The following is a 6,265-nucleotide window of genomic DNA, read 5'->3' as shown; positions in this document are numbered from 1 at the left end:
ACCCAGCGCGCACGTCTCTGTCAAACGCCCACAGCTGAGCCCAGCCGCTGCTTTAGCATTTCTGTGAAAAAAAAAGCAGCAGAAAATACAACAGAGAAAACAAATTTGTTCATACAAAACAGTAAATAAATAATTACCGTTATTTAATATATTTTTATAATAAAAAAAACCACAATTTTTATTTTACACTTCAACCGAAGCTAGCAGTTTATGAAAGAGCACCCCGGGGAAGGGGCAGCATAGCTGCCGGCTTTGCGCGGAACACAAGACCGCTGAGAAACTAACAAACAACCACGGCTGAGTGGACAGCCCGTGAAGTAAGTTTTTACTAAAACACGTAAAATAATCACAATAAGCGATATGACATTGTGTACTTACCTGCTCGTAGATCTCTGGCAGTTCGGTGAAATGAAAAATTATGGCGTTTTGAGTGACTGCATTCTCTTATGCTCTCGGGGGCGGGCACGATTGCGTCACCGTCACTACGTGCAGCTTTGGAATATCGACGGTTTTCAACCTTTTTTTGAAACTGCACCCGTTCTGTCGGGAGGTTTCAGCTAAAGTACCCTTTACAATTTTCGCTCACTGAATGGTACCACAGTTGCAATAAAAGGCAAATTAATCTGTTCAACATTTCTTTTTGTAGCAAGTGGGGGGTGAGGGGGTCTTTGGAGAGTGACAATTGAAAACCATAGATACCAATTAAGAACATAAGAAGAACATAAGAAAGTTTACAAACGAGAGGAGGCCATTCAGCCCATCTTGCTCGTTTGGTTGTTAGTAGCTTATTGATCCAAGAATCTCATCAAGCAGCTTCTTGAAGGATCCCAGGGTGTCAGCTTCAACAACATTACTGGGGAGTTGGTTCCAGACCCTCACAATTCTCTGTGTAAAAAAGTGCCTCCTATTTTCTGTTCTGAATGCCCCTTTATCTAATCTCCATTTATGCCCCCTGGTCCTTTTTTCTTTTTTCAAGTCAAAGAAGTCCCCCGGGTTGACATTGTCTATACCTTTTAGGATTTTGAATGTTTGAATCAGATCGCCGCGTAGTCTTCTTTGTTCAAGACTGAATAGATTCAATTCTTTTAGCCTGTCTGCATACGACATGCCTTTTAAACCCGGGATAATTCTGGTTGCTCTTCTTTGCACTCTTTCTAGAGCAGCAATATCCTTTTTGTAACGAGGTGACCAGAACTGAACACAATATTCTAGGTGAGGTCTTACTAATGCATTGTAGAGTTTTAACATTACTTCCCTTGATTTAAATTCAACACTTCTCACAATATATCCAAGCATCTTGTTAGCCTTTTTTATAGCTTCCCCACATTGTCTAGATGAAGACATTTCTGAGTCAACATAAACTCCTAGGTCTTTTTCATAGTTCCCTTCTTCAATTTCACTATCTCCCATATGATATTTATAATGAACATTTTTATTGCCCGCATGCAATACTTTACACTTTTCTCTATTAAATTTCATTTGCCATGTGTCTGCCCAATTTTGAATGCGGTCTAGATCATTTTGAATGACCTTTGCTGCTTCAACAGTGCCTGCCACTCCTCCTATTTTTGTGTCGTCTGCAAATTTAACGAGTTTGCTTACTATATCAGAGTCTAAATCATTAATGTAGATTAGGAATAGCAGAGGACCTAATACTGATCCCTGTGGTACACCACTGGTTACCTCAATTAACCGTGAAGCCAGACTACGCCATTGAAGGTATTACACGTTCAGAATTTATTTTTAAATTTACCAGATCACTCAAAAAACACACAGGTTTGTTATATAGGCAATTAAAACATTATATTGGGCAAAGACAAGAAGTGACAAACAAGAGATCAAAGTATAACACTATTTATAAAACCCGGCTTCTGTTAAAAGATCACATGCATGATTAAAATACTTGTCTGCTATTGTGAGTTGTGTAACAAGAGTATATTACAAGTAACATCAATAAAATAATCCACAATCAGGTTTCAAAACAGGTAGGCTACAATTACCAGCAGTGGGAGAATTATAAATTGAATTCAGTGGAAGTACAATTAGCATCAATGAAGTAGTTACAGATTGAATTTCATACAGAGAATTGTACAGTTAGTTAAACAGGCAGCTCATAGAATCAGGACAATTGTGGTAAAACAAGTTATTAGTACCCTAAAAACAATTAAACATAATACTACAACCAAATAACTGATATACGCCAAACCAAATGAATATCACACAAAATAATAATAATCCACCAACACAAAAATAACCCACAATACAGCCAATCACTCTCCAATAACATTGTTAGCAGTGTTGCTCTCATTCAATGAGAATACAGATTAACATGGGGTACTATAGTAAGCACTGAATTACTAGAGTTCACTCTAACCCAGTATAACACCAATCAATCCCCTTTAAGTAACTTAAGCTAAGAAAGTGCACATTTTCCTTCTAACGGGCAGTGTGCAAGGCTCCGGGAATACAGACGCACACAACTCATTTCAAAACGTTTATAAGCTTAACTCCTATAAGGACCGTCAAATACCACATCAGCCCAAACTTTTCACACAGCAGGTACAGGTTGATTACAACCACAGACTGCTCAACAGCCATATGCACAGCTTTGACTGCACAAAACCGATGATACTACCTCCATTCACCGGGCATACTCGCCAAGAAACGCATGGAGCCGACATTCCCGCAGCCTTGCATCTCTCGTGTCTCAGTTTACACTGCCCTTTAAATGGTAACGAGGTGAAAGGATTTATCCAATTAAATGCAATTAATCAATTACACCTGCCACATTCTCTCAGTAATGAAACTCACTTAACAGGTAGCACCCGCTACATTTATTTTTCTTTGTGTTTATTTAATATATAATTTTTCACAACAGTCTGGGACTGACAAACTGCTGAGACAGAAAACCAAACAGTAGGTATTCTTAAAACTTAATTACATGTCTTTGGATACACAGAATTAAAAGTATTTAGGAATCTTTGGAAACACTCGTATTCGCTTTCTATTGGGCAAAGTCATTATAAATAATACAAAATAGTCTGCGCTGTAAATGTTTATCATGTTGCTATTTACTTCCCACCTCAGCATAATTATGTGTGTCGTTTAAAATGTTTATAATATCAAAGACATTAACATCAAGATAAACTATAATTAAATAACAATAATACACTTCTATAACTTTCTGTCGCTTTGCACTTTCTATACTCTTCTGTGTTCTTCCTTCGTTTTTCTTCTGCAAGTAAAATAAACTCCTGATTAGACTCATCACAGATGCGTAGACCAAATAACAAAATGAAAAAAAATAAAATACTCCTGCACGCTGTATTTTGCCAAATCTCACTTTTTTGTATTCTTTAAAAGAAAATAGAAAGTAACCTTTCGGTCGCAAAACCTTCGTCAGAGCACGAAATGTATCAAACACCGAAAACATATTCAACCCGCCGCTACTGCTGTTAATACAATGCAGCCGCGGTAATAAATAAAACAAAAACCGTCAAAGTGTGAGTACTGTGACGACTATTTATGTTTACCGGACCAGTTGAAAACAGCACAGAGCGCTATATGCTCAATCGCCAGACGCCTTGTGTGCTTCACCTCTTAATATCAAAGTGAAAAACCACGCAATCGAAATCGCACATGCGCACAGGAGGAAAATGTGGACGTGAGAGATTCTGTGTTTTTATAGTGAATCTGCGGTTCACCTTGAGCTGCTAAACAAAGATTAAATACAATGGTTTAGAGAGTATAAATACCGTTAAAAAACAAACAATTAATGATCACTATTTTCCATTACTTACTTTTTATTTAGCATTTGAGTCGTCCTGCGTACCCCCTATGACCCTAAGAAGTACCCCTTGGGTACGCGTACCCCCGGTTGAAAACCCCTGAGTTAGACGGTATCAAAGGATTATTAATACCCATGAGGTGATGGTTATATTTCGTAATTGAAATTGAAATAATTAACACACTGGAATTCACATATGTATAAAGCAACAGAGGTGCGCTATTCTTTTTAAACGTGTCATCAGTTTTACTGAAAAAGCTACATTTCACCAATAAAACATACTATAAGTACGTATTTTAAAAATAACCCTCAAATGAAATCATGCATTATTGAACGCACATATCTAACTCTGTCATTTGTATTTTCATTACAAGTAAAAAATAATAATAATAATAAAAAAATGTAAAAAAAATACTTTAAAACCCATATGCTCGCAAAAGTGGGTAAACACATTATTATTTTTTTTTTTATTGTCATGGCAACATGAAACACCAACATGTCCTTTGTTTGCGGAACATTTACATGAAAGGTTATCGAATACATTATGCAGAACAAATGGCAGGAATTTTAAGCAGGTTCGATGAAAATAAATGTGCTCATAATTTATTTATTTTTTTAATGGTTTGGAGTTAAACTAATTAGCTAAACTAAACTAATCTTGCTGAACGTTTGCCAGATTATATATTGCTACCAGCCCAGTTTGTATTGAGAGAGAGAGAGAGAGAGAGAGAGAGAGAGAGAGAGAGAGAGAGAGAGAGAGAGAGAGAGAGAGAGAGAGAGAGAGAGAGAGAGAGAGAGAGAGAGAGAGAGAGAGAGAGAGAGAGAGAGAGAGCATTAACTGTTAATTAAGAAAAGTATTTGGTGGGGGCTGATTGGCGTTACAGAAATTCAAACGCAGAAGCCAAGACGGAGAAGACCGAGGTCATGTGAAACCACATGTAAAGAAGCAGTGGACCGGAGAATCAGCCACAGACATTAGCCACATGTGTTGTTGTGTATATATATATGTAATGTGCAGGTGTATTCAACTTTGAACTTAAATCCATTGTTTTATTGTTCTTTTGATTATTATTCTGGTTGTAACTGCAGCGACACACGTAGCACACCCTTTTGTCTTCACATTTGGTACACAGCTGTCTTCTATGATTCTCACGTCACGTTACAATGGTACTGTACTGAGAGGGCATTTTGTGGGCACGCTTGTTTTAACCTCCTGCCTTATTTGATGAACTGATAACAACACATTTCTTCCATGTTACAAACATTATTCCCTTTTGCATCATCCTCAAACCATTGTGTCAGAGATACCATTTCCCTTACATTCTGTATCCTGGGGTTACATTATTTTTGTTCACAAAAATGGGTCACTTATTTTTATTTTTTTGTCTCACATCAACATTTGTATTAATTTACACATAAACGAATTTCATTGATTTAAATCCTGTCGGTTGAGCAACACAAGATTGCTTTTTTTCCCACTGCTGTCAACTCTGCCTCTCTGACAACAGAAAGAAAATTTAAAAAAATTAAAAAGAAAAATACCACGTTTATAAATTATTTTCAAGGGCACGAGACAGTAAATTATAAAATTTCACCCAGCGTCAGAATTTATTTTTATTTTTTTATGTCGCGAGACGTTTTGTAAATTTTTTTGAAAGTGTGAATTTTTCTGGCCGACTGTGAAGTTAACGCAGGTGAATCAATGATCTGCAGTGTAGAAACTGTCATATACGTCAGTAGGCCATATATCTACATACAGTAAGTTAAACCAATTAAAAAAATACACACACGCTTGTTTGTAGTTTTTGAGGACTTTTCATTGACCTCCATACACTGTAGATCTCCTATCTTAAAGTCCAGAGTAAGGTAGGATTAATTTTTTTGACTCAGCAAGCACTATAAACATACACACACACACACATACACACACACACACACACAGTTATTTCCACCATGCGTTTTAGGAATTTTAAATACAATTATTTTGAATGCAGTCGCAGTAGTAGCTATAGTCATATGGTTTCTGGATATTTACACAGACATGCTTCGGTTTGCATTCAATATACTGCAGGGTTGTTACATAAGCAGTGAACCAAGGACAGAGATCATTTCAGTATTGCAAGGTAAATGTTACTGCAAACATTTCACACCTTCATTTACCAGAAGAGTTTGATGTTTTCTCCATTTATTTTTTAAACTGTTTTCATCTTTTAACAGTAACCAGTCTCCAGATCACATTGCTTTTCCCCTCACGTTGTAGAGTGGTGTATGGGGTGCTGTGTTCAGTAAGTATTGTTTCATGGTTATAATGTTTAAAGGTCTCCAGGTACATTTCCAGGTAAATTCACTCCTGACTCATGATCGGCCGGACTTCCTCATTCCACAATGAGATTGAAATTCCAAATGTGTTGAAATCCTCTGTGAAGGGGATGCAGTGGAGGAATCGCATGTCACACTTCACATGTGTGTTGAAATCCT

The sequence above is a fragment of the Acipenser ruthenus genome, chromosome 15, assembly GCF_902713425.1.
Source record: "Acipenser ruthenus chromosome 15, fAciRut3.2 maternal haplotype, whole genome shotgun sequence".
In the NCBI taxonomy this organism is placed as follows: domain Eukaryota; kingdom Metazoa; phylum Chordata; class Actinopteri; order Acipenseriformes; family Acipenseridae; genus Acipenser; species Acipenser ruthenus.
Note: the sequence above shows the minus strand (reverse complement) of the source record.